The sequence below is a fragment of the Hyposmocoma kahamanoa genome, unplaced genomic scaffold, assembly GCF_003589595.1.
Source record: "Hyposmocoma kahamanoa isolate Upper Pololo Valley unplaced genomic scaffold, ASM358959v1 100021, whole genome shotgun sequence".
Classification (NCBI taxonomy): domain Eukaryota; kingdom Metazoa; phylum Arthropoda; class Insecta; order Lepidoptera; family Cosmopterigidae; genus Hyposmocoma; species Hyposmocoma kahamanoa.
The window spans coordinates 4,157,483-4,170,079 of NW_020653200.1; positions in this window are offsets into that span (position 1 = coordinate 4,157,483).

Consider the following 12,597-nt stretch of genomic DNA (forward strand, 5'->3'; position numbering starts at 1 on the left):
GTGACTTATATTTATTTCCAAAAATTAAGAACCAATTACTCGGTCAACGATTTTCATCACCTGTCTTCGGGTGAAGAGCAAGAAAAATATGTTTCAGAGATTGTTACAAAGGAGTGGCATAAACGTTGTCAAAATTAGTTCATTCCTTAGAATAATAACGCATAGAAACCTAGCCCGCACACGCTAAGTGAGGCAAGTTAAAGGCTTCCTAACGGGCTCCCAGGAGCGCGCGGGCTGTTAGTGCTCAAGGTCAAATTGCACCGCGAACAGCTCCAAAATTTTTTGCTAAAAATGACGAAATGTGCGGTAAATGGGTGTAAAAATAGAACAGACAAACATAAAATAGACACTAACATCACATTCCACAAGTAAGTAATGCGTTTCAACTCATATTTTTATGTAATTATTCACTAAAACAGAAAAATAATTTCGCGGCAACAAGATACGAAAGTGTTGCAAAGTAACAAATTTTTTTTCTCCCCATTTTGCTATTATATTACGTAAATTTTAGTAATTAGTAATTTCGATTTATTTGCGCATCTTGAACTAATATTTACTTGAATAAACATTAAATGTTTTCGTTAACTCCTGTAAGTGATTGGGACACTTAATTATTTTATAATACTTTTAACGGCTCTGCGTTCATGCTTTATTGAATAATTATTTATTTGAATTGGAGCACATATTGCAACAAATTTACAGTATATATTTGTTTCTACTATAGTGTTGGCACCACCAGTACAACTTTGATAGCTTATTATATGTCTTTCTTTTCGTAACCCAAGCGAAATATTTTATATTGAAATATTTTATTTTCTTAAAAGGGGAGCATTCTTAAGCGATTTTTTAATCTATTTTAACAGTTATTTTCTTTAATGTTTGCTTATGGCATTTTCGGTTTTAGGTTTCGAATATGGCACTTATTTCTAAATCCAAGATGGCGGGCGCGATTTTTCGAATAATGGCAAGTTGGGTATCGTTTTCGAGATGTTTGGGAATGTTCAATACAAATATAGCACTCATTTCTAAATGCAAGATGGCAAACACGACAGTAATATTCGTAATGAGCACCCCCAAATACCTCAAAAACGATACTCAACTTGTCATTATTTGAAAAATCGTGCCCGCCATCTTGGATTCACAAATAGTGCCATATTCACATTGAGCATCCCCAAATACCTCGAAAATGATACCCACATAGCATTTTTTTGAAAAAATCGTGCCCGCCATCTTGAATTTAGAAATGAGTGCCATATTCGTAATGAATACCCCCAAGTACCTCGAAAATGATACCCATATTGCATTTATTTGAAAACTCGTGTCCGCCATCTTGGATTTAGAAATGAGTGCCATATTCGTAATGAGCATCCCCAAATACCTCGAAAATGATACCCATATAGCATTTTTTTGAAAAATCGTGCCCGCCATCTTGGATTTAGAAATGAGTGCCATATTCGTAATGAGCACCCCCAAGTACCTCGAAAATGATACCCATATTGCATTTATTTGAAAACTCGTGTCCGCCATCTTGGATTTAGAAATGAGTGCCATATTCGTAATGAGCATCCCCAAATACCTCCAAAAAGACACCCATATAGCATATTTTGAAAAATCGTGTCCGCCATCTTGGATTTACAAATAAGTGCTATATTCGTTTTTCATCGACAAAACCGAGCATATCTGTAGGCACCTGATCGACATTGTCGATCGACAGTAACGATCGACAAAATCGAGCACATCTGTAGGCACCTGATCGACAATGTCGGGCAAATCTGTAGGCACCTTTAACTTAATGATGAGTTAAGCAAGATACAATTTCCACACTTTTGAGGGAAATGTTATTCCATGGCATCATTATTTGTATATTTGTGTGCGTGCCGACGAGCGTAGTTACAAGTTGCTTACGCCTACATGAATTTGGTTTTTGCCTCACTTGTGACAGTTCGTTTGATATGAAACTATCATTCTATGCGTTATTATTCTAAGGTTCACTCATATGAAAAAGTGCATTACGGCTTACGGAGAATATTTTGAGAAACAACAAATTCATTTCTGACCGTTTATAGTATTTTTTTCTTATTCATTCCGGAAACTTATACTGCGCCCCACGAATTATCGATCATTTAATATTATAATTTAGAGTATACACCGTAGATGCCTGAAAACGTACTTTCGAATAAATAAAGCAGTTAATTATCTGCGTGTTAACTACAGCTATCGTTAGCTCATGTGGATTTCAGATAGATTACGCTAGAATTAATTACACAAATTGTTCCAGAACACAACCGACAATCAATAATTAATACCTGGTTTTCAGTTGACAACAAGTGCTGAAGACATACGTACTGCTCGTAATACATATTATATATTTTTTTTATTATATACTACTTACTTGTATTATAGCAGTTCCAATTGCTACCTGACAAATCAAAACATCCATAATTTGATAATAATATGGCATAGAATATTCCTATTGAGTTCTCAGTAAGCTTCGCATTGTAATAAGCTTAGTATTGTGCTTCGATCGTGAGATCGGACGGTTTTTCGAAAAGCGTGTGACGGCGGCCGCGTAATCTGCGTAAAAAACGTAACACATGTTAGTATTAAATTGCAATATACTAAGTAATGTACCATGAAGTTTGACAGTCCAGCAGCAAAAGCGCCATTTCAATCAAGTAGGATTGCCTTACTTTCTCAAACTCGTATCTTATAAAGAGTGATTATTCAGGAGATGGCAAAACATTCTGTTTATTTTAAATTTCTTTTTATGTTATTTTGAATGGATTACTTTAAGAATAGGTGAATATGAACTATGTGAATATGAAGAAAATATGCATGTAAAATTTGTATATACAATCCATTTTTTGTATTTCAGTAACTTTGTTCTTTAAGATACAAGTTTGAGAAAGTAAGGCTACGTATACGTAGATAGGAACGTAACGCATTTTAATTCTACGGAATTGGCATTGAAATGTAGTAAACAATTAAGAAAAAAGCTGATCTTCTATAGAACAAAATTATTTTTCGCCACGCCGATTTTACGCCGGTCAAATCATCGGCAGCGCGGCGCACATCTCTAGTATTGCAGATCCCATAGCAAAGTATTATTTATGTAATTCCGTTTACAATGATCAGAAGATGTATTAAGTAGTACTCTTTTATCATAAGTACCTAGTACTATCATCCAAGTCGAACAGAACGAGTAATAAATAACTCTTCAAGAACTCAGAATTCAATAATAAATGAATCAATACTTCACTTATCGAATACTTCACTAGTTTCTAATAATTTTAATAATTTATTTTATACATTTTATCTATAAGAAAATTCCCTCGGGTAATAAAAAAGGGCCTCGTCTAGACCGCTACCAAGACTTGCTACGCACGAGAAGGACGCCCCGGCCACACACCACGGGAGCAGACGAACACCGTCTCTGCAGCTCATCGTAGGTAGATACGGATAATTTGTCTTCACGATCCATCTTTACAAATTGATCGAAACGACGAATCGATAATGTATATTTATGTCGCTAACGATTAACTTCAACGAAAAGAGAGTAGCGACCATAGCGACGGAACGATACGATTACCGTAACGATGGAAAACTAGCAACCCAAACGTCAGTTTATTATTTCTAAGGGTGTGTACCACAGATCACATAAATTCTTCCGTGGTGTGTACAAATCTGTGAAAGGCTCACGAGCTGAAAACGTGTTCGCCATTCGCCTGATCTGTATTGACCTTAATAAAAACAAATCCGATTATCGACGATCTTTATTACATTGCATTGAAGTTACTCACCTTGTGAAATAGATAAATGTATTGTTAGTACATGGTTATCAAAAACAACACCAGCAGAGGCTAGCACGGTAAAGCGCTACTTGCGCGGGAGCTACATAAAGCGAGATACTGTTATACTCCCAAAGAACAATAAATACAGTCGAAGTGACTGTAGTGAGTTCTTTAGACCTATTTGAGTTCAGTCCGCCACATGTACGGTATGGTTGTGTCAATTCTTTAACGTAAATTCTCTAAAATAGTAGAAAAATGCCTTACTGTTCTGTTTTGGAGTGCAAAAAAGATAGCCGCACCAAAAATATTACCTGTGGTGGCATTTCGTAACATCGGCAAGTTTTATTGTACTAAATTTTCGATTTCCTGTTTATAGAAAAAAGCATTTTTTTTGTTACAAGAAACGAAAGTAAAGCGACCCATTCACTACCTGCATGTGGGTACCCCGTGCAGGCAAGAGACTGCTGCACTATCCTGCGTATGGTCCACGTACGGAGTCTCACAGGTCGCATTGCACGATTGCAGGATGGTTTACACGTTGCGACTACATTTATAATCCTGCATTACGCGGCAGATGGCAAAGCGGACTTGCAATGCAGGGTAATGAATGCCCCGTTTTAAGCTTATACCCCTGCAATGTGGTCGTTTCATTTTTAGAGAACTAAATATTTAATTCCAATTCGTCGTCGTTCAGCAATTAACCGCTAGAGTGCAGCACATTAATTGAAATTTCAATAAAATTGAAATTGAAACACACACCCACAGATAATGGCAATATCTAGCGCCTCTATGTCTCTAACAGAAGTCGCGTGCTTTCATGCTGTTCTTACATGTAGGTAAGTAGGTAGGTATTGAGTATTCGTAAGTACCTATTTGTCTAATGCAGCCTTTCCCAAAGTGGGCGATAACGCCCCTTTGTGGGCGCTGCAGGCCTAAAGGGGGCGGTAAGAGACCCAGAAAAAAATGGGGGCGTTGTGTAGAGGCTTAGAGGGAGATTTGTATTTTCATCTAGGAAGACACTTAGACACCGACTGAGCTCTCGACTCTCGACTACAACTTGCGAACATCAACTAATATTAATTAAGAGATTGCTCATACTAACTCGGTTCGATATTTCTCTCCGTGTAGTTCATATGTCTTATTATGACATATGTTTTATTGAATAAATAAAATAAAAATCATGTCAATCGGTCGCTGCGTTTCGAAATGAAAGTAGACACAAACAAACAAATAAAAAGGCAACAAACACAGTTTCGCATTTTAATAGTTATTAGTATTCCTAGATAGGTAATTTTCGTAGGTAATGGACCGCGGGCAATCATGTTTTAACAAATTTTTGTTAAATAACCCGATTTGTGCATTCCTGTATCACTCGGCTGGTTCATAGAATACTTGTTCTTACTTGTTGAGTACGATTAAGCGTCGAATGAGATAAACGAGTTTATGCATGTTCGTCTTATTCCTCTCGGTGCGTGCTGCTTATGCAATCCTATTTAAACAACGTAATTTTATTTTCATATGCGGTTTCGCGCGTAATAGATAAGCAGTATTTAAGTTCAATACTTACTTACGTATTTCTCAAAACAAAACAATGTCGGAAGTAAAAAGAAGAGACGACAATACTATGCGGAATATATTAAATTCGGATTCATTGAAAATCCCACAAACCCATCGTCGCCTTTGTGCCTTCTTTATCTAAAAACATTTTTGAATGAAGCAATGAAGCCTTCAAGACTGCAAGATCATTTGAATAAAATGCACCCAGATAAGAAAGACAAGAATTTAGCATATGTTCAAGACCTAGAGAAGACGCATACAACTCAGCCAAGTGTAGCAAAACTCTTTTCGGCGGCTGCTAAGCAAGATGACGACGGACCGAAGTCCGTTCGAAGTTTCGTACAATATCTCTTTGTTAATTGGTCAAAAAGGCAAATCACACAACATCGGAGAAGAGTTAATTTTGCCAGCGATAAAGGAGGTAATAACTACTGTACTTACCGGCCGCAGATATTATCCGAAAAATTCCTTTGAGTAATAATTCTGTGCAAAGACGAATTGATGAAATGGTTGAAAACATTGAAGAATCATTGCAATCATCTGAGGACTAGTTAATTCTCAATTCAGCTCGATGAGTCCACTTTACCAACTAATGAAGCATTGTTGCTGTCTTACGTGAGGTTTATTAAAGATGAGAAAATATGTGAAGACGTATTGTTTGCTAGAAATTTAGAGACTTATACAAAAGGTGAAACCATATCCAATACATTGGAAAAGTTTTGTGATGAGAAAGAGATTCCCTTGAAAAATATTATATCAGTTGCTACGGATGGCGCTCCGGCTATGACAGGGTGCCATGAAAGCTTCATAGCGTACTGAAAAAATAAAATTCCAGATGTGCTTGCTGTACATTGCGTTATTCATAGATAACATTTGGTTGCTAGAAATTTAAGTGAACGACTATTTCAATCACTGCAATATGTCATCAAAGCAGGCAACAAAATCCCTAACAGCTCTTTGAATGATAGATTATTACATCAGCTTTGTGTTTCTAATGACGAAAATTTGAACCGTTTGTTGTTTCATACTGAAGTTCATTGGCTATCAAGAGGCAATTTACTGACTCGATTTTACAATCTGTTTAACTCTGTGATAGAGTTCTTGGAAACTAAAGATACAGAATTGCGCAACAAGCTCATTACATCAAAGAACTGCTACAACAACAAACTGCTTCTACACAAAAAGAATATGGGCAGACGTGAGTTTCACAATTTTCCGAATTTATCAGTATCCTGCAGTAAAGACGACTTGTTTGTCTACTGCCAACATTTGGAAAACGTCCACATTGATTGCACCGAACGATACCAGGACATTTTGAACTTGGAAATACCAGACTGGGTGTTAGATCCGTTTTCAAATGTCAACATAGCCATATCACCTCAGCTGGAAGAAGAACTTATAGAATTGACAACGAACTAAGAAATAAAAATCAAGTTCAAAAATGGCTACCAAGAATTTTGGCTACAAAAACCGATCCCACAATTGTACCCTGGAATGTGGTCAATCGTTCAACGATTCTTGATAGCATTCCCATCATTATATTTGTGTGAACGTGGCTTTAGTGCTGTGACAACGGTGCTTACTAAAAAGAGAAATCGTTTACATGTTACCGAACTTGCTATCAACAAACTTATTAAACAGCATCAGATTCATCCTTCACATTAGTATTAGAATCGATTATGTTTGTTTTAATTTGAATAAAAGATCTATAAAAAATACTACAAAGTTGCGTTTCAATAATCATTCTCATTGGCAGGTGTAGCCCGTAAGAGTTAACTTGAGACCTGAGCGCCGTTGTGTACTACTTACTGCGCTCAGGTCTCAAGTTAACTCTTGCGGGTTTTAGTAAAAGTCTCGTTTAGAATGAGCGTTTAATCTACGCTAATATAACTAACTCACAATAATTAATTTAATTTTGTAGTGGTTTTTAAGTAGGTAAACAATGGGGGCGGCAAATAGTTATTTGTTCAACAAGAGAGCAAAGTCGTTTTTTGGTGCGAGTGCTGTTTTTGAGTCCTGAGCAAGCGAAAGATTCTATAGTTGAATCACGAGCGTAGCGAGTGATTCAGAATTAGAATCTTGAGCGAAGCGAGGGACTCAAAAATACGAGCTGCAAAATAACTTTGCTCTCGCGTGATACATACAACTTTTCACCTCAGCAGCGAGAACATATATATATACTAAAGGGACAAGTAATAAAAACACGTCATGAAAGCAAATGCATCATTGTATATTTACAAAAATACAGAATTTACAAAAAATTAAAAGTGGAACGTGAAGTTTGTACAATTCTGTAGATTAAAAGTTACTGTTTTATTTGGAACAGTAATCGTCGTAGTGTTTGCTACTTGAGTAGTGGTCGAGGTTTCATTATGAGTTGAGCTGGATTGTGACCCTTCCCGCACCGTAAAAGTTGGTGATTCTGGGCGGGTTTGGGTATGATTCGCATCACTGGAGGTGCTAGGTTGTGCCCAAGAATGCGAAGTCTGTTTTAGGTTTATCGAATCTATAATACGCTTACAGATTTTTGATTTATTTTCTATTGAATCTTCGATATATCCTTCAGCCACTGCATTTGATCTCCAACCGCCATGGCGCTTCAACGTTGTGAGGTCAGCTCCTCCATCTGCCAAAAGAGTGGCTGATGTTCGCCTGAAGCAGTGGCCAGTGTATAGCTGCGGCTCTTTCAAATCTAAAAATGTTGCGATTTCTCGTGCAGTCGCTCCTATTTTATTAATACCCATCGGTTGCCGCGTACATTTTCCATTACGATATTGTATGAAAAAGCGGTCTGTGATCGTATTGGGAGGGCGCAATGCTTTATATTTCTGGACAACGTGTGCGTATTCCTCACGGACGACGAACGACCTGTCTATATTTGTTTTCGTATTTGGCAGGTTAATCAAAAGAAGGTCGCTGGAATGTTGTTCAATGGCATTAGGAGTTAGATTCAATAACTCGTTGGAGCGGCATGCTCCATTTATTCCAATGATAAGGATGACCTGAAACATAAATAAAACGTCAATAAGTATTGTGTCTTTTAGAGCAGTCTTAAACGTGGATTTCTCATAATATGTAGCGTTATTTTTAACCATAAAGTTCCAATACAAGTCGCCAAAACAACACATTTAAGTAGGTAAGTATAATTATGTTGATAGAAATTGATAACATAACTACCAAAGTCAAAATTGTATTAACAATTAAAATATAACGCTACGACAACAGTAATAATATTCAATACTTACTTTTGCGGCTAGGAAAGTGCAATCTGGAGCTTCATTAAGAAATTTTTCAATATTAGCAGCCGTGAAAACTTTCGATTTTTTTGATTTGTGGCCGACGGCCGATCTTTTCAAAAACGCAATCAGCTTTGCGTAAGTGTTTATATGGACGTTATTTTTAGTTTGTAATGTAGCTTTCAACATCGAATATATACTCCACATCGTTGACGGCTGTTTTGTATGCGACATTTCAATGAAATAAGACAGAAGCACAGTTTCCGACATAGTGTTTCCTGCGCCCTTTTCGTGCCTCCATTTGTCAAAATGTTCGTAGACTTTCAGGTACTTTTCACGAGATTTACTAGGCAAGAAACTTAGTTCAGCATTTTTAACAGTTTCAACCATAGATTTAGTATATCCATAGATTGGCCCTGACGTATTGGAGACGAGACCAAAACAAAAATACATCTGTGTGCGTATAATGTGCATGTGTGCAAGATAAATAGTGTTGCGCCATCCACTGATTTAACTTTAATATCGATTAACATATTACACCGGCATTTCACTTCGTTGTATTCACCAAAATGTCTTAACGCAAAATACCGAGACGTTAATTAACTAGTTAATTAATGATTCAATAGAAAATTAAGAAAGCTACTATCACCTTCTGGTAGTGCCACAGGATGGTAGGTAAACAATGGGGACTTTCACCCAAGATAACACTATGGCTCTACAAAATGGTGATAAGACCCATGATCAGTTACGGCGCGATAGTATAGAGGCCACGAACCAAGCTGACGACCGCAACCTACAAACAAATATAACTATTATAATTATTGTATGATATGATAACATAGATATGATATGATAACTGCCTCTGTGGCCTAACGGTTACCATGCCGGACTGCCACGCAGAGGTCCCAGGTTCGATTCCCGGGCCGGGAGAAATATTTGTATGACCTACATTTGTTTCTTTCGTGAGTTTGGGTGTAATTTGTGGTTGTCTATATGTATGTGTGTCCATGGCACCCGCGACACAGGGTTTCCCTAGTGCGGGGCTATGTTGAGTGTGTGTGTTATTATTATTATTATTATAGAAGTGCATCACAGCAGTGAATTTGCAGATAAGTAATAGAACCAAAAAACCGGCCAAGTGCGAGTTCAACTCGCGCGGAGAGGTTTCGGTACAAACTTAACATTGTAGTTGAAGAATATGTTCTCCAATAGATTCCAACAGCAAATATAGGTTTATTCGCGCAATAGTAGGAAATTTAAAGACAATTTCTGTATTTTTTCAAAACTTTAGGCTCTGTAGTTTCGAAGATAAAGGGTAGAATGATCATTTTTTGTCTATTTTCTTAAACAACATAAAAATATTTATATTTCATAATTACAAAAAATATATATTCTTAAGAACTTTCCCTCCCAATAGTGACTTAAAAATTTAGAATTAATTTATTTACGTTGCACGTTTTGGTCACACAAATGAATATGTGTACCAAATTTGAAAAAAATCAGTATCGTATTTTGGAACAGAACAGAACTCTAACAACAATAAATCGCTGATTTCTTGTTGATGAGAGTAGTGCTACACAAAAATCAATTAATTGTAAGACATACCGCATGAATAATGTGGTTACAGAACCAGAACGTAGCTTTACTCTTTGCTTGCCTCTAAAGGCGTTTTATTTAAAAGCATTTTTCCTCAGTGTTTGTTTGCTGCATATTTTTGAAAACTTTTTGGAAAGTGTAACGAAAGCAGTACAGGATGGCGGACAAGCGAAATGAAAATAAAATGTCGTTATTTTGGTATTTATTCGGGCAGAGTTTCACCCTATTAATAATTGATACGATAATGTGTTGTTACAATGGCGCCAACTCGTATTTATACTTATTCCTCTCCAAAAATGAATTAGATACTAGAATTCAAAATCTTTGTACATAGATGAGAAACTACGTATTGAAAAGCTATTTGGAATTAATAATAAATCGAACACAGCATCAAACTATTATCAAGCTATCAGTTCTAAACAAGAATGTAAATTTTAAGAGGAAGTTTTAATTTAATTCTAGTAGTATCTTGAACTAAGTGGCGTTGTATAATTATTTCACATAATACATTTCTAATTAGTAATTCTAGGATTGTGAGAAATTAATAATTATTTATCATTTTATTTACAATAATTTCTAGTTATATTTATTAAATTTATTAAATGATGCACTATTGGTCGAGGGCTTCATGTGCGGATGGCGGTGGCGCCACCAGTGGACATCGAAGCTAACAAAAGTCTTCTTTCTTTAGCTTTATAAGCCATTTCTGTCGTACTTCAATGTTTTGAGGAAATCTGAATCAACAACAATAATTAACATAAAAAATGGGTGCCTCAACTATGCTATTAAAAGAAATTTTCGTTTTAATGTGAACAAAATATAATGTACTAATGCAATATTAATTAAATATAAAGTACTAAATCCAGAAATTTCTGATTCAATAAATAAAAAAAAATTAAGTATGAAGATGATTTCGGCTGTATGCAAGTCACGCCTTTGCCTTTCTTTTTTTCAGTTAATGACATCTCGATAACATATTATCGATTGCGTCAATCTCTATGAAAGTGGGGTTATGAATTTCAGAAATTCACGTATTTGATATATTTTTTAATTGAATTCGTATACATTTGGGTTATTAATGCACTTGAATGGTATAATTTTACGGATATATTTAAGTAAAAAACTTTTGTGGTAGTGCTTTTAGACAGCTAAAAATTTAAATAGTACTTACATGTGAAATGTACAATTCTGCGAGTTTTCCTTTTTAGATAAGTTACATCCGGACACTGAAAACTTTACAATGACTAATAAACGTCCGTTTAACACTATTTCACATTTTAAAACCAATTATTTTTCAAAAATAAACGAAATTTGTTTCGTTGTCAGCTGACCCTATGTTCATATAGCCTCATAGCTTATAATGAAGTGGTCTCGTCTACCCATCTCGTTCTAACATACGTGTATACTAACTCTCTTTCACTTGCATTGCCAATCTATGGGTACCTATATACTAAATCTATGGTTTCAACTAACTCTGGAGGAGTTAAAAAATTGTCGTCTTCACTGGAATCGCTCATATTTTCTATTTTATTACGTAGGTAGGTATCCAATTAACTATCAAAGAAGTACCTATCGCAAGCAAATAAGAAATTTTGAATTAAAAAAAAAGAAAGCGCGCTTTTATTTATTGCGTTCCGGAACGTTCTCGCTTGTATTCATTGAAATCACACATTGTAAATATTGTTATCTTTAATTGACGTTATAAATTTAGCATATTTTTATTGCAACACTTGCTTTATTTTTAATGAAAATTGTAAAAACTAAATTATCATAGTATAAAATCGTATTTGTATTTCTCACATAATTTATCTTTTAGATGAATTGACGAGTTTCCGAACGTGCACTCGTTCAGCCATTTTGTGGGGGTCTACTATGTAGCTTAAATATCGAAGTACGAATAAACCATAATTTTCTTTTTCCTTTTTCTTGTAATGAAGTGAAAGGGACGGAGCGACTGATTTTGAAATATGTCGAATTTGTATTAGACCCCTTCGCATTAAATGACAAGTCTCCACTTAAAAAGCAAAAAGCTACTTTTTCTCACGGAGTGAGCAAAATAAGATTTTGCTCACTGATTTCACACAGCAAAATAGCCTTGTTCGAGCTGCTGAGGTGAAAAAATAATTTATTCTAAGAGTGGGTAGTAGACGAAATAAGTTTGGGAACCCCTGGTCTAATGTAATATTCCTTGTGTTAATAAATGTACCTATGTACCTATTTACTACACGTCCTTCATATTCAATAAAAAACAATATTGCTTTATTGATTCAATTATTGATTTAATTTATGTGTAACAAATACATAATTACACAACATTATTGACGTTTTGATTCATTTATCATGAGCGATTGACTAACACCTACTTTTAATGCAGGTAGTATAAAGTAACTCAATCGCTTTCAATTTAGCTATCGGTA